This window comes from Chinchilla lanigera, unplaced genomic scaffold (assembly GCF_000276665.1).
Source record: "Chinchilla lanigera isolate Chin_1 unplaced genomic scaffold, ChiLan1.0 scaffold00004, whole genome shotgun sequence".
NCBI lineage: Eukaryota > Metazoa > Chordata > Mammalia > Rodentia > Chinchillidae > Chinchilla > Chinchilla lanigera.
In genome coordinates this window covers 15,524,440-15,550,874 of record NW_004955405.1, presented here as the reverse complement: position 1 = coordinate 15,550,874, position 26,435 = coordinate 15,524,440, and the positions used below count along the sequence as shown (strand labels likewise).

Here is a 26,435-nt window from a genome sequence, read left to right as displayed (position 1 = left end):
ACGATCTTGAGCTTCTCCACAGACGCTACGTGAGAGAATATGTTTGCTGTTTAAGGCTAAGCTTAGGGATAATTGATTACATGCAATAGAGAACCAGTGAAAACTGAGGGAAGAACAGCAAATTTAAGTAGCTTGCTTAAATTTAGGGTCACACAACTGATAAATAGAAGATCCAGGATCCAAACACAAGTCCATGTGTTACTTTATGTAAAGCCCATGTCACTGTACCATGCCATGCTTACTATGGCAATGTTAATTGTAGCATACTAACAATGCTTAGTATGGGAAATGCAAAATAATCTTACTGTGCCATTAGAATCTCTGCAGATTGGTTCCTGTTAGAGTTTCAGAAGGTTGCTTTTGGATTTCCACAGAATCTGCTAAGTAGAGAAATTTCTGAGGTCATTATGAGTAAAAAAAAAAAAATCATGAGAAATTTTAAGTATGCTATACTATTTAAAGAATTTCGTGAAAGTTTGTTGAAGGAATAGAACAAAGTAAGTTTTTAAATAGTTAAAAAAGTGATAATTTGAAAATTTTTTCTTAAGCACATCATTATGGTATCATAAAACAGTTTTATGACTGGATTATATTAAATTGCTCAATTTTTATGTACACTTATATGCATTAATACTATTATATATTTAATTGTATGTTTAAATACTTGTGTGTAGTACTTAAGAAAGAATTACTAAAATGTGGTATTTTTCTGAGGTTTCATAATTACCATTCCAAAGGCCTAGTCCTTGCAATAGACAAAGGTTTCTTGTCGGACGTGGTGGTACATGCCTGTAATCCTAGCACTCAGGAGGCTGAGGCAGAAGGATTGCTGCAATTTCAAGGCCAACCTGGGCTACAAAGTGAGTTCAAGGCCAGGCTGAACTGCATAATGAAACTCTGTCTCAAAAAGATAAAAAACAAAATGACAACAAAAATATTTTTTAAACAGGGCACAGAAAATACCAACCTTAACACTTGTAGTCCCCTCCTGTAACTATGACTACAGTTATCCTTTGGGGAGCACTTTCAATCATAATGGAACAGGGCCGCCTCTAGTACAAGTTTTACTGTAGGTTCCACTTCTACCTAATTAGCCACTGTGAACTATTTATGTGCTGGCACCTTGTGGTCTCTCAGTTTTCTGATCAGACTGACATCCTCAGACTGATCAGATCTGACATCCTCATCCCATAGCCAGAGAGTAACTCAGCGCCCTTCTCCTCCCCTTCTTCTTCCATCCCCTAGTCACAGTCACAGAACATTACTTTCATCTAATCGCTCCATATCCTTTATATTTTTTATTAAAGCATTATCAGTAGCTTCCTACCTCTTGAGTACTGGACTCTTCGAGCTAACTTAAGTGAAGGAGTCACAAGACCCAAGAACAGGAATATTGCTGGATTGTAGCAAGCTCTGAAATTATGCATTGAAGAGATCTCGCTCCATCTCATTTCAAGTTTCATTTTTATGTCTCTTAGGTAGGTTTAATTGAGGAGACTTTTTGTTTTGTTCTTGTTTTTTTGACACAGGATCTCAGCTATGGCTGGCCTTGAATGCCCTATGTGTCCCAGGCTGCTCTCAAATTTACCATCTTCCTGTCTCAGCCTTCTGAGTGCTGGGATGACAGGCATCCACAGACTAAAGGATGTCAGGATGCACAGAATAATGATTTTACCCCTAACTTTGCTTTTTTAGAGTCTCAACTCATCTTGGAGCTGGAAAAGACTTAGTAATACCAAGAGAGAGCACCTGGGGCTCCTTGGCTCAATTAACAGCTCTTTATGAACATATCACAAGCCCTATCCACTCAGGGCTTCTCAGCTATTTGTGATGTAGAGCGACTGGCCTGTCTTTTCCATTCTTCTTCTGGGGCCTGATTCTGGGTTGGTGGGCTGAGTAGTGCTGGAGGTCAGCTGTACAGGCACAGGACACCATGTGGATGCAGTCCAGCTTCCGCTGTCCTTGGTGCTCATATTTCACCGGCCACTGACAGTATAAAGCTGGTAGTGTCTATGGAAAGGGGACCAAATCAGTGACTCTAGTCCCACTAGGAGAAAGGGAGTCAGACTGAAGGAAAAGGAAATATCACAGTTACCCCTGACAGTGTCTAACTGGCAGCTGGGGCACAGAGTGCTAAGTCAAGGAGACAGATCAGTGCCCCTCTGCTGCCTCAGACAGGCTGAGACTGCATAGTCCCCAGGTCCACCGAGTCCCCAAGGCCAGTGGGAGATGAAGCTGGCTGTGCCTCCTATCCCACAGCTCAAAGAAAGAAATGAGGCACTGAGTCAGCGATTTGCAGTTTCTCACCCAAACACGCCAACCAGGTAAATGATTGCTTCCCCTGTGGGAAAGAAAATTATAAGAGCCAAGAAAAATCTCATCCAAGTAGGACAAAAACAATCTTAATGGACTACTGAGTGTGTATGAACATGTTTGCATATAACTTTGCAAGCAGCATCATGAAAATGGTATATGTAGTTCATAGAATTACCTGGTTGGAAATCATGATGGGAGTACAACATGAAGAGTGGAAAAGAGAATGGGGAGATAAGCTAAATGGGAAAAGAAAATAAAGCACTAAAAAGCAGTGTGCATGGTGTGATAGCATTCCCAGAAGAGCTTCTGTTGATCTAGGTAGTAGCTTGAATTTTGAGGTGGCTCAAAGGATTCTGGGAAAGAGTCTGAGAGGCCAGAATGGCAGAATCGAAGGCAAGAGGAGGGAGGTGACCTTTGAGAAGCTTAATATTGTGCTACTTACCAGACCAATTGTCCAAAGCTGTCAATATTTTAACAACACATACAGCTCTACTAGTGCACTTCTGTTGAATGATATATTTGCTTACAAGTTAAGATCAAGTTCTTAAAATGTCACAGGAAAATGTTCCTCCTGTACTAACAATTACTTTAGGTGGTAACAAGTGCAGGTGACGTGAAGGAAAATCTATGAGTTGTGGATACTGGAAAACCCAAATCAAAGCCTCAGAGGGCAAGTCAGTGCTTGAGTATTGGCTGGAAACTTTGCCAGGGATATGGGCTGAGCCCTTGTTCCCTCTCCACATGGGCCTTTCCTTGAACTCCTTTGGGTTTGTTATAGTTTGGTGTAAGAGTTCCAAGAGCAACAGTTCCAAGAAATACAGGGAGTTCAATATCACTCTTTACAGTCCAGGAAGTTAGACAATGTTACTTTCATTATATTTCACTATGGAGGAAGACAGTCTTACCCAGTTTTAAGGGGAGAGACTTCTCCATGGGAGGAATGTCAGAGTCATACTGTTAAGATCCTATGGCACTTTGGGCCGGCCCCTAGCCTTTCAGGCACCCAAGAGGAGGGCCCCCAGTGCCCGGGAAGCCGCATGGTGGAGCACACTGGCACGTGCCAGCCCTCAAGCCAGCCACCGCCACGCAATTGAGAACTATTGTGGCACAGAGAAGCAATGACACAATTGGCGCACCGTGTGCTGGCTGCAGAGGCCCGCCCTTGGACATGGGTGAATCATTCTGACATGGAGAAACCCCTGGGAATACTTGCCACACAGCAAGTTGCTCTTGCCCCTGCCGTTCAGAACCAGAAAGGTCCAGAGTCAGTGGGGGAGCTGCTGCTGAATAAGGACTCGGAGAACATGAGAATACAGACTAAGCCCGAAGAGTCAGAGGTCTAGTGGACCAGTGTCACAAGAGCCATTCAGAAGCTATAAACCAGGAGGACCTTGCGCAATACCTGGGGAGACCCCCTGGAAGCCATTCTTCCCCGGACAGTACAGGCTGCAGTGGAAGAGTGCGTGGAGCCCTGGAGAGGTCTGCACCGAGATTCCTGCTGCCTGTGCTGATGGTTGGGGAGAGGACACTAAATGGTTGTGGGGTCCCAATGCGATGGGAGGCTGGAGAGAAAACGCTAAAAAATGCCCCAGATGGCTCACTTGAGATGTTAGTAAGAATTGCCTCCTCAGTATTCTATAGCTGTGATGAGGAGGAGGCCAAGAAGAGAAAACAAAGAGACCGAGAAAAAAACAGCTGTTTTTGCTGCAGCACTAAGAGAAACAGACTCTAAGTCTGATTCTCAGGGCCCTGAGAAGAACTCGACAACTGCCTTCATCTGCTACTGATATTAAAAGCCAGGCCACCTCAAGAGGAACTGTCCTAAGAAGACCCCTGGGCCATGCCCTGAATGCAGAGGTGACCACTGGAGATCAGTCTGCCCTCTGAAGCAGAGGCCTCAGAGCTCAGACTCATCCTACCAGTTAGTCCAACAGGAATGAGAGGGCCCAGGGCATGCTCTGCCTTCTCCCTCCGGCCAGACCATCATCTCCATGGGGGAGCCCTGGGTAATCATGACTATGGAGGAACAAGAAAACAGCCTGTTGCTAAACACAGGTGGAAGTCTCTCAGTCCTTCTTTTCTATCCTGGTCTTCCTTCCAGCCGTCACACCTCAGTGAAAGGAGTCACTGGTGAGGAGGTAATACACTATTTTTGACAACCCTTAGGCTGTTAGATCCTTCTTCTGTATCTCTGTCTTCCTGAGAAACCACTTTGAAGATAACACCATGTATTACAGCAGCCATTGATATTTTCCTACCAATCTGTCCATAACTCTGTAATGTTTGTATTGTTCTATGCTATTTTGTAAATGGATGCATGTTTATTATTATGTATTCCTACAACAACCATTGAGAATAGTTAATGATTATTCAATTGGTCACTCATGTATAGCTCTATTTATTTTCTTTCAAAGCCACTTTGAAGATACCAAAGTATAGTACAACAATTATTGATAATCTCCTACCTATTTTGTCTGTAACTCACTATCATTTGTCTATTTATTTTCCCAAGAAACTATCTTGTAGATAACAATACATAAAACAATAACCATTGATAATTTCCTACCACTCTATCTGTAATTTGGTAAGCCCCCCCTATTATTATGTTATCCTTCTTTTACTCTTTAAAATTAAAAAAGGAAAAAGATCATATGGCAAAGGAAACATGGCCCTGACACATTTCTGCTACTCCTGTAACATCCACAGTCCATGTCGGCACAGTCCCAAAGGTCTCTGCTCGTCCCATGATGCCATACTTAGGGTATAGATTAGCCAATAGAACTGAAAGCTTAGAGGAAAGAGGAGAGTTAAAAATTAGTAGTCAACCAAACAATAAAATAAAACTAATATCTATTAAAGTCCTACATAATAATGTGTCATGCATTTGTGCTAGGCACTTTTCATGATATACCTTTATTAGGTCTTCACTTTAACTGTGAAAGGCTAGTACTGTTATTACCATTTCACTGGTGAGGAAATGAAAGCAGGAGAAGTATTTAGCAATTTGTCCAAAGTTATTCAGCTGGTAACTGGAAGAGCCAGGTTGTCAGTCCTGGTTTGGTTGACTTCAAAGACTATGTTCTTTTCTCTGTATCATGCTTCAAAGTGGGGAAAATAGACACAGCATGTGAAATGTCTTTGTTTTTACTGCACAGTTCATTCCATTTCCTCAGATAAATATAGAAAAGATTTTTTACTTCTCGAAAGCATTAGAATGGAATTACAAATGACAGAAAGGTATAAGTGGTCAAATTTTCCCTTGAAATAATCCAGTCAAGTCCTCTCAAGGAACACAGTGGATAATTTCCTTTCAATTGATGCCCAGCTTATCATGTATTAATGCTCATATAAAATTGTCACGTGGGTGATTGGATAAGAACCCCTAAATAATTAGCAAGTTAATAAGTACAAGTTAATGTAATTTTGCAAGATGTATAACACAGATTAGAGAAATTCAGTATGGAAGTTTATTAAATACAAACATCCGAAGGAATGGTTGTAAACTGGAGACTATAGGAATTATATATATTTTACCATTCCGATTTAAGCATAAGAATAATTCAGCTGTAACATATGTCATCAATACATGAGACTTATGTCACAGGGAGACTACAAGGAGACTTTTGCCACAAACTTGGAAACATTTCTTACTGACAGCTATTCTTTGAAATTTACAAATAATTTTTTAGAGCAGAGACAGTTGTTGTTTCTGTTGTTTTGTATGTTTGGGTTTTGTTTTATTTTGTTTTGTTTTGTTTTGTTTTAGACAGGGTAGGCTGTCCTTGAACTCTCAGTGTAGCTCAGGCTGCCCTCAAACTTCCAGTGATCCACTCCCCTCAGCCTCCCCAGTGCTGCAGTTACAGGCATGGGCCACCATGCCTGGCTAGGACAGAGACATAGTGAGCTACCTAAAGAAAGCAGAATCGTTTGCAGACTGGTACAACTCTGCAGGGATTTGATATTTTAAGAAAAAACTCCACCATCAGAATTTAGGTAGGAAACATATAAAAATGGAGCCACTGAGGCAAAAATTTGTTGGACACATCCAGTCCGTGACTGCTGATGAGAAGGAAGCCATAATCAGGCTTTTTAATTAGTCTAGTTGGTTTGTTCCTTTACTCATTGAACTTTATAGAGCATAGAGCACCTACTATGCCAAGCACTATCCTACATGCTGGAAATACATAGATCAGCACTCTCGTGGCATTTACATTCTGATGGAGAAGGAAGTCAATAAGTAAACAAATTAACATCAGTTTGTTGTTTCAAACAAACATTAACAAGATAGGAAAATATCAACTGAAAGAGGGAGGTGATGAGGAGAAAATGTAGTAAAATTGTACATTGAGTGGTCAAGGCAGGCATTTCTAAGCATGTGTTATTAATGCAGAGATGCCTGAGTGAAATACAGAAGCAAATCATGTGAAGACCAGAGGGGAAGAGGATTCTAAGCAGATGGAAGGACAAATGGAAAGTTCGAAGGTTGGACATAAACTTGCATGTTCAGGGAACAGAAAGAAGGCCAGCTTGGCATTCATTAGTGCTCTTTGCCAAATGTTCCTGTTCTTGTTCCTTTTGAGTACAAGGTACGATTGCATTACTTGGTTCTTCTGTGGATTGACAGGACTATGTGACAAGTTTCTGAGTCATGAGCAGAAATAACATGTGCCATTTATAGCCAGAACCAATGAAAGACTCTAAGCCTCTTTTTTTCCTCTTTGTTTTTATAGTTGATAATGCTCCAGACATTGGTGGCTCCATTGGCCTACCTCTAAGAGAGGGGAAGAAAATAATGTGGGAATACAGTCACTGATAGACTCCTAACATGTGACATGAACAAGAAATATTTGCATTAAGACTCTGAGATTTGTGTTACCTGTGATCTCAGTATGGTGTAAATTATTCTGATTGATAGTTTTCTGCTTGGGAAAACATTAGCAAGAAAAGGTTAACAGGTCAGATCTAAGGGATAAGCAGGGGCCAGATCCTGCAGAATATTGTAGGCCTGATAAATTTGGAGATTGTTCTGTGTAAAGCAAAATGTTTGGAGGAACTTAAGAAGGGGAATTAAGTGATTTGATTTTCATTTCCAAAGAACCATTTAGTGATGTAAGGAGAAGGTCCTCATTCATAGGACATACGTGCTGAGGAATTTAGGGAGTGCAGTGATGCCTACAACTTGCTTTCAAATGATTCAGTCAATAGGTGCTCATGTTAATTGGTGAATCTAGATAATGGGTGTGTAAGTATTACACTCTTTTACCTTTTTGTGGGAGTAAAATTTTTAAAGTAAAAATCTGGAGAGAAATCACTCTAAAGAGCTACAAGGTGAGATAGATGCAAAGGTGGCCATTAGGAGGTTGCTGCAGGTGAGAAGTACGTGAGTTTGCGCTGGGATGGCAGTGTTCGCAGTGCTGAGAACAGTGTGGGTTTGAAATCTTTTTGTGTTGGAGCCAGGGATTTACTAACAAATTGGCTGCAGAGTATGAGGGAAAAGTGAGTCAGTGTGTCTTTTAGGCTTTGCACTGACCAAGTGAGAAATGGTTGGTGTTAGTAACCGAGATGGGACAGCATGGGGAAGGGAGAGCGTTAGGGGACGGGAATTAGCAATTCTACTTTGGCAGGTTAAGAGTGAGCATCCATGTGGAGATGGGCAGCTGGATAAACTGAGCTGGGAATTCAGAGAAGGCTAGGCTGGAAATATAGAATCAGGAATTATCAGCATCAAGTGGCATCTAAACTGGATAGGATCTCGAGGAAGCACTGGCAGGTAAAGAGGAAGGCTAGGACTGTCAAGGGGAACCGGAGTCTGAACAGAGAAGAGCAATATGCAGACCATTTGATTTACCTTGTTGTGAGTTTATGCTCACTGAGCTAAGACCTGGTTATTATTTGAATTCCTGTACACATCTACTTGTAGAGAAAAAACTCATCATGTGGATTTGAATATTCTAGTCCTTGGGACAATTCTTATTATAAGTAAATCGATCACACTCACAAGCTTGGTTTGAGTCAGCCCCTGAGGCAGAGCTCCTCTCTGTGTGGTGACAAATTTGATGATGAGTCTGCAAAAGAGGAATCAGATGCAGGACTGTGGAAAGTCCCCAAGGCAATGAGCGGGGCACTGCTTCCTGGCACTCTTCCTTAGCGGCGTGTCTTTGCAGCCTGCCGAACAAGGTGTTTTCATGTTTCCACAGCCGCTGAGAAAACCCTGAGCCAGGTAAAGCTAAGAGAATATTTCCTTTCTTGGTTGTACTTTTCTCTGCTGATTCATCATTGTGTCTCTCCCAGGTTTTCTCCCATGCTCACTTTGCGTTTCCTTAGATCAGAGTCCCACTTAACATTTCAGGAGCATTCTCTGTGTGCTGGATAGATCCGCTTTAAAGTTTTATTTCATTTTTGAATAGGTAGTGGTCAAATGAAGCAAAATCAAAATGATGAAGCACATACTGAGAAATCTCTTTTCACCTCCTCCCAATCCAGGAGCGGTCCCTAAACCATGCGCCTGTATTCTGTAGTCATGTGACCACCCTTGACCACAGCATGACAAGGCAGGGCAGTCTCCAGCTAAGCAGCCATAAACCCAGCTAAATGCTATTCCTCAGGAAGAAAGGGAGAATGGTTTTCGGAGATACATAGCAGGATCTACTACACTCTGTAGGATCCTTGGCCTCCCTCAGTGAAATGGGGCTTTTTCTGCCTATGGGAGAGAAAGAATCCTTTTTCTGATGAAGTAGTGTTTAAACAATGACTTGGAGGGAGCACGGTAGGTACTGAGGAAGAACATTCAAGGTTCAGAAACAGTGACGGCCCATCCTATCTAGATACTGCAAGGAGGCAGAGGGGCTGGAGAGCAAAAGTAGCAGAAGGAGCCTGAAGTGCGTCCACATCAGCCATGGCCAGGCAGTTGCATTTGATTTTCATTGAGATGACATGTCACCACTGGGTTTTCAGCAAAACAGTGATCTTATCTGATTTATATTCGCAGATCATTCCAGCTGCCATGTGGACAATAGGCTGTACTCAGGCAAGGGTTGGGGCTAGGAGACTAATTAGGATGCAACTGCAGTAACCCAGGACAGAGATACGGTGGCTTGGGTGTATAGTTACAGATCATACCCTAATGAGAACTTGGGTACTTTATTATAGCAAGGAGCCTGGCCACATGCGAGATAAGGGAGGAGGTTGCTCAGGAGAAGCGGTCTCCTTAAATGGTAGTTAAGTGAAAGTTCTCTTCTGATTTTCTCAGGAAATTAAGGATCCAAATGACAAGTTGGGAGCATGAGGGGAGGGGAGGCCAGGGATGGGATATAAAATTCTCTCAAGAGCAGGGGAATAAACTGAGTAGGGAAGTGGTTCTCAAACTTGAGGACACATTAACATCACCTGGAGAACTCAATCAAAGGGAATTGGTAGGCTGTACCCTCAGAGTTTCTGGTTTAGTAGGACTGAGGCAAGGTCTAACAACTCATTTTCTAACACATGTCCAATCATCCCAGTGCTGCTGGACCACAAACCCATTTTGAAAACCACTGGACTAGGGGATGGGGAGAGATTACTGAGGACCATAATTTACTCCATTTATGAAAACAGTGAAGACAAGTGGGTGTTTCTGATGGAACCACGGTGGTGTTTTGCTAGGTAAATAAGAGGGAAGCAGACGACCATCTGTCCTAGGTAAGAAGGGAAGTGAGTTGAATCAGAAGTTGGATTAAGCCTTGGATAGTTACCAAGGGTGCAGCACTTAAGGAGACAAAGTCATACAAGTGTGCACCCAGCTCTCAAAGAACTCTAAAGGTGCCTCTTTAGATGTGCAGCATAGATTCTCCTCTCACCCATCCTCAACCTGGAAGTGAGGATATATAGGAAACCTGGGGAGTAAAAAGATGACAGGGACAGTATTAGAGATCATGATTAGGCCAGGCAAGGTGGTGCATGCCTATAATCCCAGCACTAGGGAGGCTGAGGCAGGAGGATCACTTCAAGTTTAAGGCCAGCCCAGGCTACACAGAGAGTTCAAGGCCAGCCTGAACTACACACTGAGACCTAGTCTCTTTTTCTTTTTCTTTCTTTTTTTGGTGCCAGGAATGGAACTCAGTACCCTACACTTGCCAGGCAGACACTGTGCCACTGAGCTATAACCCCCACGTTTCGAGACCTAGTCTCAAAAAAAAAGTGTTACAGATCAAGATTAAACTAAAAAAATGATTGAAACTGAGAAAGCAAAGGAAGTGAACTCCAAAAACAGGAGGTAATAATTCTATAATTGCATGCTTGAATATGAGACTATGGGTAGATAAGACTTTTGCCACTCATAAAGTCCAGACTTGCATACGACAAAGGGAGTGAAAGACAAGGTTATTGGAGGTGAAGAATTTGAGGAAATTTATTTATTTCTGTATTTTAAAGAGAATAATTTAAAAAAGAACAATAGCAAAATACCAACAACATAGAAAAAATAAAGCAAAAACAATAAAAATGACACAGTATTTCAGAACAAAAATGATAGGAATTAACAGTGGTTGTTATATTACCTAATGTTATTTTCAATGAAGTTGCTCAGATTACCAGATGTAAGAAAAGAAGATTGTTCAAATTATTAAAGAAAATAAAAAATGAAAACAAAAAAACATTAGAAATGATACAGAGTTTCACTAGACAAGATGGTAGGAATTCACCAATGGTTATTATATTGCATATTGTTGTCTTCAAATTAGTTATTCAATTACCAGATATAAGCATGCAAAATTGGTCAACAAAATTAAGCATCAACTGTTCCTTTTAATAAACCTTTAGACATCAGTAGTACAGTTATACCAGATATATGTGTGCGTATATATATATATATATATATATATATATATATGTTTACCCTTCCTTCTTCCTTTGTTTCTTTTTGTCCTTTCCCTCATTCCAGTTATTCCTTCCTTTGAGCAGTTTCTTTCCCTTTCATAATATCTGTTGTAAGCTTTGGATTTTATTTATTCTTTCAGGTGCTTACACTAGGGAGACAATACAATGTTTACATGTGGCTCTGATTTATTTTACTTATGAGTATGGTCTCAAGTTGCATCCATTTACCTATAAACCCTCCAGTTTAATTTTTATACCTGAGCAGTACTCCACTGTATAAAAATATCACATCTTTTTTATCCATTCCTCAGTTAATGGGCATTTGGGTTGTTTCCAAGATTTAGCTATGACAAATTCTGCTGCTGTAAACATGGATGCACATATATTGCTGTGGTATGATGTCATTAATTCTCCTGGGAAAATACCCAGAGGCGAATAGCTGGTTAAATGGGACTTCTAATCCTTGTTTTGTGAGGAATCTCCACACTGATTTCCACAGTGGTTCCACCAGTTTACACTCCTCCCAGAAGCAGTGGAGAAGGGTTCCTTTTTCCCCATAGCCTTGCCAGTATTTGTCATTGGTTGATTTCTTAATGATAGCCATTCTTTTTTGGTTGAGATGGAATCTCAGTGTTGTTTTAATTTGCATTTCTAGAATGATCAATGATGTTGAACATTTTTTCATATATTTATTCACCACTAGTATTTATTCACCTGAGAAGTGTGCATTCATCTCAGATGCCCATTTTTGGATTGAGTATTTGAATTTTGTGGGCCCTATTTTAAAAAATTCTTTATAAGTTCTAGATAGAAGTCTTTTGTCTGAGGGGTAGTTGGCTAAAATTTTTTTCCCAATTCATGGGTTTTCTTTTTACTTTGTTGGTGATTTCTTTTGATGTGCAAAAACTTTTCAATAAGAGGAGATCCCAGTGGTTGATTCTTTGAAGTATTTTCCATGCAGTTTGGTTTTTGTTCATGAACCCTCTGCCTACCCCTATGTCTTTAAGATTTTTACCTACTTTCTCCTTCAGTAGATTTAGTGTTTCTGTTTTAATATTTAATCTTTGGTCCATTTTAACTTCAGTTTAGCGCATGGTGATAGACTTGGGTCTAGTTTTAGTCTTTGGCATGTGGAAAGCCAGTTTTTCCAGCACTATTTATTAAAGAGGCTATCTTTCTTCCAGCAAACATGTTTGGCCCCTTTGTCAAAGATAAGGTGGCTGAGTGTCTTTGTGGTTGTGTCTGCATCTTCCAGTCTGTTCCATTGATGCTCAGGTCTGTTTTTTTTTTTTTTTGCCAGTACCATGCTGATTTTTATCACAATAACTTTGTAGTACAATTTCAAGTTAGGGATTGTGATGCCTCCTGCCTTTCCTTTGTTTCCCAGGAGTGCTTTCACTATTCTAGGCCTCTTCTGGTTCCAGATGAATTTTAGGAATGTTTTCTCTAGATCTGTGAGGTATACTAATGGCATTTTAATTGGGATTGCATTGACTCTGTACAACAATTTTGGGAGTATGACCATTTTGACAATGCTGGTTCTTCTATCCAATCACAAGAATATCTTTCCATTTTCTGAAATCCTCTTCAATCTCTTTTTTCAATGTACTATAATTTTCACTGTGTAGATCTTTTACTTCTTCTGTTAGATTGATTCCTAAGTATTTCATTTTTTTAGATGCTATTATGAAAGATATGGTTTCCCTAATTTCTCTCTAAGTCTGTTTGTTATTTGTGTACAGGAATGCTATTGATTTCTGAGTATTGACTGTGTCAAGCTTTGCTACTGAATTTGGTTATTAAATCTATAAGCCTTTTGGTGGAGTTTTTGGAGTCTTCTATGTAGAGTATCATGTCATCTGCAAATAATGATAATTTTACTTCTTCCTTTCCTATCCTTATTCACATTAATTTCCACTCTTAGCTTTATAATTTACTGCCTTCTTTGGACTTTTGGCTTGACCTGCTCTTCTTTTTCTAGAAGCTTGAGGTGCAGCATAAGATTGTTTATTTGTGCTTATTCTGTTTTCCTAATGTGGGAATTCACTGCTATAAATTTCCCCCTCAGGACTGCTTTCACTGCATCCCACAGGTTCCTATAAATTGTATCTGCATTTTTGTTTGATTGTAAATATTGTTTAATTTCTTCTTTAATTTCATCTGTGGCCTGTTGGTTATTCAAGAGGGTATTATTTAATTTCTATGTGTTTATGAAGTTTTTGTGATCTATTTTGTCATTAATTTCCAATTTCATTGCACTATGGTCCAATAGTATGCATGGGTTAATTTCAGTTCCTTTGCATTTACTTAAGCATGTTCTATATGCTAGCATATGGTCTATTTTAGAGAACATTCTATGTGCAGCTGAGAAGAATGTGTATCCTGATGTTGTTGGGTGAAACACTCTGTAAAGGTCTACTAAGTCCATATGTTCACAAGTTTGGTTTAGTTCTGTTATTCTTTTGCTGATTTTTTGTCTAGTTGATCTATCTCTTTCTGACAATGGTGTGTTAAAGTCCTCTGTTATGATTGCGTTACTGCTTATTTCATTTTTCATGTCTGTTAAAATTTGTTTTATATAGTTGGGTGCTCCTGTATTTGGTGCATAAGTGTTTATGATTGTGATCTCTTCCTCTTGACGTTTTCCCCTAATGAGTATGTAGTGACCTTCTTTATCTCTTTTGATCATTATTGGTTTGAAGTTCACATTGTCTGCAAACAGAATAGCTACACCCACTTTTTCTGGGTTCCTTTTGCATGGAGTATTGTTTTCAACGCTTTGACTTTCAGTCTATGAATTTCCTTTTGAGTTAAATATGTTTCTTTTATACAGCATATTGTTGGATTTTGTTTCTTGATTCACTCTGCCAGTCTGCTTCTTTTGATTGGTGAATTGAAACCATTTACATTAATGGTTAGAACTGATAAGTACTGGCTTATGTTAGTCATGTTATTTTCCTGCTGTTGGTTTCTCCTTTTTTCCTCTGTTTAATTGCTTGCTCTGCTTGGTGGTTCCTTTCTATTTTTGTTCTTGAAATTGTGGTCATTTTTATCTCTTTTTAGAATATATTTTAGTATTCTTTGTAGGGTTGGTTTGGTGCTCATGTATTTCTTCAGTTGTTCTTTATCATGGAAATATTTTATTTCTCCATTGATTTTGAATAATAGTTTTGCAGGGTACATCAATCTGGGTTGGAAGTTGTTTTCTTCCAGGACCTGAAACACTTCACTCCAAGCTCTTCTTGACTTCATGGTTTGTGTTGGGAAATGTGCCATGATTTGGTTGGGCTTTCCTTTATAGGTGATCTGTTTCTTTTCTCTAACAGCTTTTAATAATCTGTTCTTTTGCCAAATTTCTGGATCTTGACACTATATGTCTGGGTGTAGATTGGCGTTCTATATGTCTCACTAACTGTATGTCTGATTCTTTTTCCATGCTTGGGAAATTTTCTGCTATTATTTGCACATATAGTCTTTTTATGTCATTTGTGTTGTTGCCTGCTATTCTGTTGACATTTATTAATCTTACATTGTTTTTCTTTGCCTCATCTTGCAGCTTGTCATTTCCTGGTTCCCTGTTATTTTTAAGAGATCCTTCCTTTCATGATCATTAGCTCTAATGCTGTCTTCAAGGTCTGAAAGTCTATCTTCAGCATCATTCAAGCAGTTTTGCCAGCTTTCAATGAAATTTTTAATTTCTTGGATATCTGTTTGAATCAGTTTCATGCATTCTAATCCTTTCCTATATTGTTCATTCAAGGTTTCCATCATTTTTCTATGAATCTCTATTTTCTTAGCTATGTTTTCTTTGGATGTGCTGAGCAATTCTTTCATTATTGTTGTCATTTCTTTTTTTACCTGAGAGATTATTCCTGATTTGATGTCTTCTATGGCCTGATAGAATTGTTTCTTTACTTCAGTTGCTATCATTTCAGAAATTACAGGTGTATGACTTCTAAGCTCTTCTGTGTCAATGTCTGTTTGACTTGTTTTGGGTGAGCTGGAGGTCTGAGATTGCATTTTGCTCCTTTGTTTTGTCATTTTTGGAGATCTCGAGGTTCCCTGGAGCTCAGCCTCACTCCCTCGGTGGTGTGGGAATGGCAGGGCAAAGACCCAAAGGTCCCGGGTGCTCAGTGTGACACCCATGGTGGTGTGTGGGGGCAGAATGCAGTCACCAATGCTCCCAAAGCTCAGTTGGCTTCCATGCCAGTGGGGGAGAGGTGGGCGCATGGTCACCAAGGCTTCTGAAGCTGCCTGGGGCTCAGCTTGACTCCTATATGGGGTTCCCAAAGCTGTCCAGGGTTCAGTGCCACTTCCACAAAGGTGCAGGGGTGGGCTGGTTGTGGTCACTGAGGCTCCTGAAGCTGTCCAGCAATCAACTCGTTCCCAAGCCAGTGGTAGAGTGGTGCAGGCACAGTCACTGAGGCTGCTGAAACTGTCCAGGGTTCAGCTTAGCTCTGCAAGGGTGCAGGAGGCACAGGGTGTGGTCACCAATGCCTCTGAAGCTGTCAGGTCTCAGCCTGGCTTGCATGATGGTGGGGGAGAGGCAGGGGTGGCTCACTGAGGTTCCTGATGCTGTCTGGGGTTCAGCCTGGCTTCCACAAGGGTGTGGTGGGGTGACGGGTGGGTCATGGTCACCGAGGCTCCAGACACTGCCCAGGATCCAGCCCAGTTCCCACACCAGTAGGGGAGGGGCGAGGGCACAGTCACCCAAGCTACTGATGCTATCCAGGGTTCAGCTCAACTCCCGCGAGAGTTCAGGAGTTGAGGGGGCCCTCTTGAGGAAATTTAAAAGACCAAGAATCATGACAAAAGTTGTGGATTTATAGCTAATAAACATGGATCTAAACTTTTTGAGGAATGGGGGATGGTGACATCAGGTCTTAACTCAAACTTCCATGATTCTGAGATAATTCCATAGGATTTCTGTCCCTGCTAGAGAAGTCCTAGTGTAACACTTGTCATAATAGAATACTTGCTGGGTCAAACATTTCCAGTACCTCTGTTATTTAAGAAGAGTCTGAGTTCAGCCTAGCTGTTGTATGGTATCCTCAACCAGTGCTTTAATGTCCAGATGAACTGTTGCTCCTGTTTAATATTTTCTGAAACAAAATCAGGAATTAATTCCCCACCCTCTGGGGCAACCCATTTGGGATTCCTCCTGTCTCTACACAGGTTAATCCTATTCCCATGTCCTAGGAGCTAGTCCTATTCCCCATGTCCCCACATCCTTTTCTCCAATAAATTTTCCTACTCTTAACCTCCATTGTTTCTTAGAATTCATCCTTTGACCTCAAGGGACATGAACTCAGCATATCTGACATCTAGCATTTCCCCCTATATCATCTTGGAGATTCCACTGAGATACTTGGATGGAGACTCAAATATCTGCTTTTCTCTTGTGCTCCAGCTACTTAAGATAAGATAGGTGGCCAAACTCCAAGTGATCATGCAGATGGAACCAATGCCAAATGTGTCAGACTCCTTTTCTGGAATCCACCAGAATGACCTTGTAAAAAGTGCATAACTGCTAAACAACAACATCATTTCTATCTGAGGCCCATTAGATTAGCTCTTTGGAGAATGCCCCTGACTATGATTTCTCCTACACGGGCCTTTCTCAGCTCAAAGCAGCCAGATGGTACCTACGCCCCTTCTCCCCTAACTGCAGTTAGGGATACCTCTTCTGGGCTGAGGTTTGCCTGAGCAGGAAGGTGCATCCATCTAAAAGTTTAAACGGACTATATCTGGCAGCATCTCTGGGAATAGAGAGAACTCTTAAAAGAACAGTTGGGAGGAGAGTGACCTGGTCTTTGTGAAGCTGGAGTGTTAGTTTAAGACGCGCTTTAAGGGGCTGGGGGTTTAGCTCAGCGGCAAAAGTGCCTGCCTGGCAAGCGCAAGGTCGTGAATTCGGTTCCTGGTACCAGAGAAAAACCAAAAACCAAAAAAAAAAAAAAAAAAAAAAAAGACGCGCTTTAAGTAAATTATTAGCTTTTTCTACTTTACCTGAGGACTGAAGTTCATAGGGAGTATGTAAATTCTACTAAAGCCCTAACGACTTAGGCACCTCCTGGATAATTAGACTAATAAAGGGGGGGTGTTATTTGATTGAATGGAGGTGGGGAGGTCAAATCAGGGGATTATAGTGGTTGGGAGTTAGTGACTGCTGAGGCTTTTTCTGAACTGGTAGGAAAAGCCTCTACCTACACAGTGAAGATATCGACCCAGATTAAAAGATATCTTAACTTTTGTACCCATGGCATGTGAGTGAAATCAATCTGCTAGTCCTGAGTTAGGGAAAAGCCTTGTGCCTGGTGTGTGGGAAAAGGAGGGGGCTTCAGGGAGCCCTGGGGTGTAGTTACCTGGCAGACAGGGCACTGAGGAAGGTCTTTCAGGAAGGAAGCAGATAAGAGGCTTCAGTAGGTGGGCTAGGGGTTTGTTACTTATATGACAATTGCCACGGAGAGAACAAAGGATAGTTTGGGCCTGTGAGGCAGGGAGGAGGGATCTTCCTTTTTTTTTTTTTTTTTTTTGTTTTTTCTCCGTTACTGGGAACCGAACTCACAACCTTGCGCTTGCCAGGCAGGCGCTTTTGCCGCTGAGCTAAATCCCCAGCCCCGGGATCTTCCTTAATCCAGCAACCACCCATCCTTTGTGGGTAGTTTTGGTACTGTTGATGCTCAGAAGGGGAATAGGTGGGAACAAAGCAAGAAAGGGCAAAATATTGGCCTCTTGTAGTGTGGTGGGAGACATTAGCTGCTTCTTTTGCAGTTTTATCTGCAAAGGCCATTTCCAGCAGCTATGGGATCTGAAAGTCCTCAGTGTCCCCTGCAATGAAGTACAGCCACTCATGTTGGTAGAAGAGCTGCCTGGAGAAGGGCCTTAATGTATGGGGCTTTGACAATTGAGGATCTCCGAGAGGTGAGGAATCTTCCCTCAGACCATATGGTTGTGAAGTATGTGAAATGCACACTTGGAACCTGTGTAGATTAAACTGCAAACCTTTGGCCGGTGTAAGAGCACAGGTCAGAGCAGTCAGTTTAGCCTGCTGAGAGGTAGTGGATGAGGGAAGAGCTGCAGCTTCTGTAACAGAGTTAAGTGAGACAATTGCATATCCTGCCTTAGCAGGCAATGTGCGGGAAGCCTTACAGGAACTCCCATCATGAAACCAAGTGTGGGCAGGGGTCCGAAAGGGGAAAGCTGCAATGTGAGGAAAGAGTGAGGTTGTCCAGTGAGTGAGAGACAGACAGTTGTGTGGCTCTGGCATCTCCAAAAGAGACAGAGGGGTACAAGTTGAGAAGCAGGATCAAAGTGAGGACCCAAGCAACAGTTACTGTAGGGGTTTTATAAAGAGTGCATACAACTGTAAGATATGAGGAGCAGATAGAAGATGAGAAAGATGTGATGTGGATATGAGATCTGCAGGTTATGGGAGGAGTATGGCATGAGCAGCACATGTCTAGTAATTTTTAGAGCTCCTGTAAGTATGAAGGCTGCAGCAGCAGCTGCTCCTAGGCAGGCTGGCCAACCTAAGACAGAGGGATCAAGTTGTTTGGATAGGAAATCAACTAGGTGTGGGCTTGGCCCCTGGGCCAGAATGGTGACCACACCACTGCTATGCTTTGCAGTATAGAGACAGAAAGGTTGAGTAAACCCTGGCAAAGCCAGTGCTGGAGCTGTTTTTAGAGCTCCTTTTATGGTCTGGAAGGAAGAGTGAGGAAAATTCTTGTGATCTAACAGTCCAGCTGGGCCCCCTTTTGTAAGCTTATATAAAGGTTTGGTAAGGAGGGCAAAGCCAGGAGCCCAGAGACAGAAATATCTCACCACCCCAAGAAAGGAGAGATGTTGCTGCTTTGTGGTTGGGATGGGAATCTGAGAAATTAATGGATACAATTGGGAGGAAGGGCTTGAATGTGTTCATGCAGAATAGTGCCCAGATAGGTGACAGATGGAGAGGATTTTGAGCCTTGGACAGAGACACACAATAGCCCTTTGTGTGTAACGTTTGTAAAGAGTAGGAGAACACTGTGCAGAGGATTTGTAAGAGAGACTGCAGGAGAGGAAATCGTCTACATATTGGATGAGGTGGGAATCAGGCAGATGGAAGGACAGCAAATCATGGGCAAGGACCTGACTGAAGTAGTGGGGCTGTTTCTGAACCCTTGTGGGAGGACAGCCTAGGTCAGCTATTGGGACTGGTGAGTGTCAGGGTCTTTCCAGGTAAAGACGAAGAGAGTCTGTGAGGAGGGATGTAAAGGAATGGTTTCCTTCAAATCTAGAATTGAGTAGTGTGTGGTAGGTGAGGGGGTAGAAAATAAAAAGGTATATGGATTGGGCACTATGGGATGGATAAGGACTCTCAGGTTGGTGATGCAGCAATCCTGGACCAATCTGTATGTTCCATCTGTCTTTCAAACATGGAGAACAGGATATTATATGGAGAATTGATAGGGACTAGAAAACTGTTGAAGCAGGCAAGAGATAATTGGATTTAGTCTGCTCAGAGCCTGCTTGGGGACTGGGTATCGTCACTGGGAGGGATGGGGTGATCCGGCTCTAGTGGGATGGTAAGGGGTGCTTGACTGAGAGCCAGGAAAGGGGAGGAGGTACCCAAACCCTGGGGTGTAGATCTGGAGAGGCAATGGGGGTCTTGGGCAGGACCACAGATGAAGAGAAGAGAGCAGTGAGAAAAGTAGGATGAATGCTGGGAAGGGTGAGAGTGGCACATAATTTGGCGAGGCTATCTTGTCTGAGGATAGGGGCAGAGCAGGTAGGGATGACTAAAAAGGAATGGGAAAAAATCGTTGACACAACTGGCACCAAAGTAGAGGAGTTTTAAAAGGACCAGTGACTTTGCCATTAATAGCCCCAGTAGAAGTTGAGGCCAAGGAAACTGGTTCTTGAAAAAGAGGCATGGTGGGATGAGTTGTCCCACTGTCTATATGGAAGCTGTGGACTAACCCTGCACCGCAAGAGTTATTCGGAGCTTGGCATCTGAGATGATCCAGGGGTCTCCGGAACTTCTGCGCCATATAAGTCATCCATCGCCACTCTGATGAAATCTGGGAGAGAGCTGGCCGGGGGACCCCCAGAACTGACTCCAGGGGCTGACGCCAGCATGGGGCAGTCCAACTTCCACTGAGAGCCTCCACAGGTTGGGCATGGCTTTGAAGGAATCCTGGGCTGCAGGCACTCCTTAGCCCAGTGACTAGCTGGCAGCATTTGAAGCATGGCCCCTGTGTTGGGGAGCCTGGCAGCACCCTTGGCAGTTGGCTGGGACTTCAGTCCAGCTTGTAAGTGTGGGTTTCTTATAGCGGAGGCAAATGGCTGAAACTCAGAAAGGTGCTGCTTGTGGGCACCGCCGTCTGTATTATTAGAAACTTTAAAGGCCAAATTAACTCCTGCTGCGGGGTTTGAGGGCCTGCCTCCTGTTTCTGCAACTCTTTCTGAATATCTGGAGCAGCTTGGGAAATAAAATGCATCTTTAAAATCAGTTGGCCTTCTGAGTGCAGGGCCAATACGTGCCTGAGGGCAGCGGCCTGGCGGGACTTAAAATGAGCCAGATTTTCGTCTTTTGTCTGGTTGGTTTCCTTAAGTCTGTCATAATTTAACTGTCCTGTGTGCTGCCTTGTGAAGCCCTTCAACCAAGTAAGTGACCATATAGTTATGGCTTCTCAGAGCAGGGGATTGTCCGTGCTCATCTGGCAGATTAAAGCCCCAGTTTGAGCCAGCCCAGAGGACAGCTGCAGCTCCCTCCTGAAGATCAGGTTCAAGGTGCCTGTGGTCATCCGCAGCAGCCTGAGTTAGAGCCCAAACCATGCTCCCATTCCTCGGGCGAGAGGGTAGAAGAAAGGAGGATGTCTCGGTCATCCCAGGTGAGATGGGAAGGCTGTGAGAGGTACTGAAATTCCTGGATATATTTGGTGGGGTTGGTATGAAAGGAACCCAGACAGTGACTAATCTGAAACAAATTGGACAGGGAGAAGGGCACGTGAACCTGAATGATTCCTTCCGCTCCTGCCTCCTCCTGAAGTGGAAGCTGCAGTCCAGATCGAGTAAGGGGCAGAGTCGGAATGTAAGGAGGAGGTCTGATCCAGAGGGAAGTGCTGGGTTGACAGATGGGACAGGTTCCGGATGGACAGGAGGTTCTTCTGGAGGGAGTGGCTCAGCTGCACTGGCTATGGCCGGAGATCCTCCACTGGAGGATCTGGGGACACAGGAAGTTGTTCAGCTGGGAAGGCAGGAGGGTGCCCAGGGAAAGCGAGGTCAGCAGGTCTTTGGTCAGGGAGGAATCGGCATGGGAGGGAAGTGGAGGGGTGCAGAGGGAAGGGAAAGGAGAATTTGGGAGGGATCCCATGAAGAACACAGAGTGGGAATACTTCGGAGTGTAAAGAAGGCCTGGACATAAGCCACTTCAGAACACATCTTTAGCTTTCAGCAGTAATTATCCAGATCTCACAAAATGGAAATGTCAAACGTACTACCATGGACAGGCCACCAAGAGTTATTGTCCAGCTCGTAAGGTGGCCACACCATGTTACAGAAGTAAAGGAGCCATTTGGATTTCAGTTCAGGGGAGAGAGGGAGAGGTCTGAGTTTCTGCAGAAGGCAAGCCAGAGAGGACAAGTAGAGAGTAGAGGGTGAAGGGTTCCCCACTGGAGTACAGAGAGAGGTGTGAGAGAGAGGCTGAGTCTCTGGTGGACCCAAAGCTGTGAAACGTGAGCGACTGAGCAAGGCAAACGTCTTCATGATTGGTCAAACACAAAGGGAAGCAGCCTTCCCGGGAGTGCTTTTCAAGACCAGTGCTGAATTTAAAAAGCACAAAACTCAGGGCAAGCCTCTGTCTGACTTTATGGGGGACAATGAAAGGCAGGCAAGAGGAAGGAAAGAGAAAGAGAGTGATGGTGGGGGCTTGCCCCATCTGAAGCATCCAGCAAGATCAGGTGCAGCGGAAGTGCAGGAGCTGTAGAAGCCGAGGTCTGAGGGACCGATGTCCCTGAGTGGTCTCAGCTAAAGTGAGGATCCTCAGGAGAGGACTTGACTTCCCCACAGAGAGGGAACTTCTCCTCTCGCTCAGTGTCCCAGGTTTTGGCACCAGATGTAACAAACACCAGGTGAGTGAGTAAATGAGACACACAGTCTTGCTTCTCCTCGGGCAAAGTCCTTCAACCATCTGGTGTAAATCCTTGAGTGTCTCCAGATGTATGGAGACCTGCAAAACTCCTTGTCCCAGTTTATCTCCTTTAAAACATGCTGTGTTTTCAGATGGCACCTTTGGGTCCTGAGCTGAGTCCCCACCAAGAATAAAGCCTCCACTGGCAGACAGGCTGGGGGCTGGGAGAGTCAGCCCAATTCAAGCCTTACACCTACCACCTCACCTCCTGATTAAGGGAAGAGATTTGTTGCTGAATTCCTTGGTTCTGGGTCTTCTCTAACATCTTATACATTGCTGCCAGAACAATTGGTCCTAAAGCACTATATCTGTAAGAGCATTCTTCAAAAACCCCAGCAACTGGTATGACAAGGTTGTGACAAGTCAGTTCCATTGGCTGGAGCTGAGTCCTGTAGAGTCTGGTAGGTCAGGACCCAATCTTAGTTGCTGGATCATAGGAGGTCCAGAAGATCCCAGAGAAAGCATAGGGTGCTCAAAGTTGTTGCACCAAAGGAAATGAACTGCCCTTTTACCAATTGTTATGAAAGTATGGCAAAAGTTTTAATAACCACTATAGTCATACTGGTATATACCAGGTGAGTAAAAATTTGCCCTTCTATAATATCTCTTCCCTTCTGAAGAACAAATAATAATAATCCCTCTTTGAATACTGGCTCAATTGTGTATGCCATAGCTCATGGCACCAGATTCCAAGAGGCATCTTTATGACATTGGGCTCTGAAATGTCTGAAATAGGCACCTTAGTAAACAAACATTCCTTAAAAATAATTTGGAATGGCCTTACCTGCACACTAGTTCTTGCACTTCGCCTGTACAGCTGTAGCACAGTGGTGTATATTACATGCGGGCAGATGGATAGAGTACTGTGCAGAAATGTTCTTAGACTTTCAGCAACAAAGAGTTCCAAATAGAGAGCCAAAGTGACACTCTGGACGTCCCAGAAAAAAACTAGAAAGAGGTAGGAGATGGTGTTGACACAAAGGAAGGGAAAAGAACTAACCCACTACCTTGCTTTTCTTTACAGGGCTATAACACATGAGAATCAGACTGTGAACTGACTCCAGCAGCCAAGCACATGATGGGGAGGAATTCCTTCTTACACAGCGATCACACAGGACCTTCTAATGGGTGGCCCCTATGGTGTGGGGATAGGGACACGAAGGAGAAAGCCCACCCATTCAGATATATGAATGAGATCAATATTCAGAGATCTACAAGATTATATTTTGGGGTTCGAGGAATTTTGGCTTCCACTGTGGAAATGTTGACTTGATCTTTGTGGCATGCCCATGCAAAGGTTGATTTCTTGGCCTGATAACTCTGGTAATAGCATCTATTCCACAGTTCACATATTTTCAGAAGTTCTGGGAAAAAGGAACTAAGTCAACAATGCCATGTTCCAGGAATTTAATGGCAGGGGAATGGATGAGACCAGTGCCCAGAAATAAGAGCAGCATCTGCTTGTTCCTCCTTTCAGATTTGATTTTAAGACACTCCAATTGCTTAAGACACTCTACTTCCCACAAATGCTCCCACAGAGTTTAGCATCCCGTACTTGACTACTCTGGGTGTCAGTTTGCTAACCTCTTCAAGCTCGCCGTTTTCAAGTTCATCTCTGACCTCGCTACTCTATTCCTTTCCAGCTACTGATGTTTATCTCTGTCTCTGGACTACGTTCGGAGCTCAAACCAGCACCATTCAGCAACATGACAGGGTTAGGGTTAGAAAACTCCATCTCCATACAGATTTAAAGAAGTACGACGTGTTCAGGAAATGCCAGTTGCCTTGATTTGTCAAAGAAGGCAGTTTTATGCTGTGCTTGTATGTGCTTCCAAAGCTAGACTGTATAGAAGTACCCTATAAAAATCTGGACAGCTACAAAATGTGATCAAAAATACAATGAATATTTAAATTTAAAAATTTATTATAGTAAAAGATGCATTATCATTAATTCCCTGCAAAATATTCCCCATCGTTTCAAACACACTTATCCTACCATTCTTGCCACTTTGGGCAGCAGTTCTGGAAGTCCTTTTTCATCTTTAGTTGTAACCTTGTGGCTGCCTAAATCTATCCAAAAGGTTTACTTTCACGGTTATTTTGACTTTGGGGAAGAGCCAGAAGTCACCGAGTCAGGTCCAGCGGATGAGGTGGATGAGGACACACCACAACGTCTGTACCAGCCCGCCTTTCCACTGGACTGCACTCAGCAACAGCGTTCACCACACTTTTTATCACAGCTCATAAAGATGTCACAATCTATATCCTTAAAAAATTAATTCCATTCAAAAGAAAGGATAAGGTCACCCCATACAGAAGGAATAGGGAAGACATACAGGTTCAAAATTGCTTCATATGTAGCAAGTGTACAGAAAATGTTCATTCATAGTACAGTCATTACTGACATCACTGCTGCCATCATCATATCCTAGTTTTGCTTCTCTTTGTACCCTTAATGTTAACTAAGCATTAAGTTGTCTCTGTTCTAGTAACTAAATGTTTCCCAAATCCATATTATTATCCTCCTTACCACTGCCTCAATATAAATAAAAAAATCGAATTTAAACCTCTAATGTCCGGCCTTGTGACCTTTAGTGATCTCTCTGTTGTTGAGTTCAACAACATAATATGAAGGTAAGAAAAGAAGCTAGCGGGGATGAGATTGGAAAAGCACTCAGGAAACATCATGAAAAGCCTGGTGTGCCAGAGTGAGAGGTGTCCACTATATTCTGTGGCTGACTGAGAGCCATTAAATATTTTAAGCAGGAAAGTAAGAACAATCAGATATGCATTTTACAAAGGTAATGTGGAAATTCTAGAGCTGGAGTCTGTAGGACTCTTTGAAGGAATAGTTGGGTAAAAGCGAAATCAAGGTGACTTGGGTTAGGGGCTTAAGAAACTCCATGGATGGGCTGCCATCCTCTGAGATGACTGGTGCACAGCACTTTCAAGGGATGGTTGTGGCTAGAAGTGGAACTGGAAAGAGAAAAATGATTTAGAGCACCAAACACTGTATTTTATTCTCTCAGTCTGTAAGTGCAGACACCTCCTCCAGTTAGGAAAGTAAGAGCATTCATTCTCTCCTATTGGTCTTTCTTTTCTTTGACTCCCATGATGAAGTTCTCTTATTCAACCCTCGAATGCCCTCACTCTCACAGGCTACTTAAAGCAAAACCATAATTAAAGAATCATCTCCTCAAAACACAGATTGTTTCTGACTACTCCAGCCCACACTGACCTCTTTTCTGATTGTCCATTGTATTGAATGTTCAGCTGCTTGGTCTAGTGCTTATTAGGTCTCTAACTGCTTCCTCTCTTCATTTTATCTTCCTTTTTACATTAGACTGCTGCCCATGAGGGCAGGTCACATGAATGAATGCACCAAAAACACACAGTAGAAACTCTAAACTTCTTTATGGATACAGAAAGCATTAGCAGGAACCTTAAAAACCAACTAGTCCAGTGGTGTCCAACCTCGAATTTGACATTTCAAAATGCTTGTAATAATGTCTACATATTGTTTTTCTTAATGTAATATTCTAGTAGCTATTGCATATTTTCTTACACCAAGTGTATTTGAGCTGTTTTGGGCAATAATATTAGTCCAGTTGAAGAAAAGGAGAGCTCATATAGGAAATGAATCAGTTTTTTCACAAGTGACTATTGGTTAAAAAAAAAATCCTTCAAAAGATAGAAGGCGTGAGGAAGTAGAACACATTCCTTCAAGAGAACATCACCAGTTATGAGAAAAATAAAAATCAAACCCACAATGAGCTCTCACTCCACACCTGTTAGAATAATTATCAAACAGATAAGACGGAACAAGTGTTATGAGGGTGAGGGAAAAAGGGAACCTCTAAACACTATTGCTGGAAATATAAATTAATGCACTATTATGGAAAGTAGTATAGAGTTTTCTCAAAAAACTAAAAACAGAGCTACCACATGATCTAGCAATGCTTCTTCTGGGTGTATAACTAAATGAAGTGAAATCATCACCTAAAGCTACCTGTACCTCCACATTCATTTCAGCATTATTCACAATATTCAAGATATCAAAACAACCTAGGTGTCCCTTAACACATCAATGAAT

At 42.4% G+C, this 26,435-nt stretch overlaps 1 long non-coding RNA gene across 2 annotated transcripts in view; it reads right to left on the bottom strand.

The window, feature by feature from the left end:
* Window positions 1-1,769: 1,769 nt before the first annotated feature.
* LOC102011945 overlaps window positions 1,770-26,435 on the bottom strand; it is a 39,554-nt gene continuing 14,888 nt past the window's right edge. The window contains exons 3-4 of one of the 2 annotated variants that reach the window (XR_259378.1): window positions 23,127-23,290; window positions 16,190-16,271 (exon numbers count right to left, since the gene is read on the bottom strand). This is a non-coding gene — a long non-coding RNA (uncharacterized LOC102011945). Of the gene's footprint in view, window positions 2,011-16,189; window positions 16,272-23,126; window positions 23,291-26,435 lie in introns of those variants that run through there. The other variant, XR_259379.1, reaches the window with a different exon arrangement.